This window comes from Aplysia californica, unplaced genomic scaffold (assembly GCF_000002075.1).
Source record: "Aplysia californica isolate F4 #8 unplaced genomic scaffold, AplCal3.0 scaffold00322, whole genome shotgun sequence".
In the NCBI taxonomy this organism is placed as follows: Eukaryota; Metazoa; Mollusca; class Gastropoda; order Aplysiida; family Aplysiidae; genus Aplysia; species Aplysia californica.
The window spans coordinates 70,889-71,882 of NW_004797592.1; positions in this window are offsets into that span (position 1 = coordinate 70,889).

A 994-nucleotide genomic window follows, 5' to 3' on the forward strand; every position below is an offset into this window, starting at 1 on the left:
GAGCATCACAACATGGATGGCTGGTGCCTCTATAAATAAATCATTGATGGTCTTTTACTCTATACGGTGGAACGCGTATTCAACGAAGTCGTCGGACCTTTTCTTCATTTTCGTTGAATCCGAGTGTTCGTTATAGTAACAAACACGAGGTTTTTGTGTAGATAATTACAGGCACCGAGCAAGTAATGTATAATTTATTCGACTTTCTCAATCAAAAGTACTCTCGTAGTTGAGTTTGAAATGAGAGGCATTTTCGTTACTTTGATGCCATACTGAAGAAATACTGGAAAATTCCTGGAAAATACACTGAACTCTACCAAGCACACACTTTGCAAAAGAGCTGATTCGTCTGTGTCATCTATCATCTTAAAAGTATTGTTTGCCGAACAAGTCAGTAGTGTTGCTGTGTAGAGCCTAGCAAACGGCGACGTTTGGTTCCGCAGCACAGCGCACGATTTATTAGGCCAACGTAGATCTTTGTCAAGACTAAGAAAATAAAATAACTGACGCGTTCGTATCTCTGCTGACGTTCCACACCCGGACCGCTTGTGCCCGCTCCCCCCAGACACAGGAACGCACCGTCACAAGTCACACTTGTGCTGGCGCCCGTCCGACTCAGACACACAATAAGACGTGTGTGCGTGCTAATAACGCGTGCGTTGGAATGAAAGAAAGACGCATAATTTATATTTCAAAAATAGGCAAAGCGAATAATGGTTCACGATGCTGGTGCCTTGGATAGTTTGCAGGAATAGATATTATGGTTCGTTGCTGGAGGAAAATGAGCGAAGCCGCGTCAGTGGGGGCTGTTTCACCCTGCAAGCGACTTCGATAAATCCGAGCTTGCTCATTTACGTGTTCGTTGAATCCGACTTATTTTTGTTGATTTTTATGAATAAATAAAAGTGGGAATTCAACTCCTTTTGTTGAATTCGACTTTTTGTTAAATCCGACTTCCACTGTATCATCATCATCATCATCATCATCATCATCA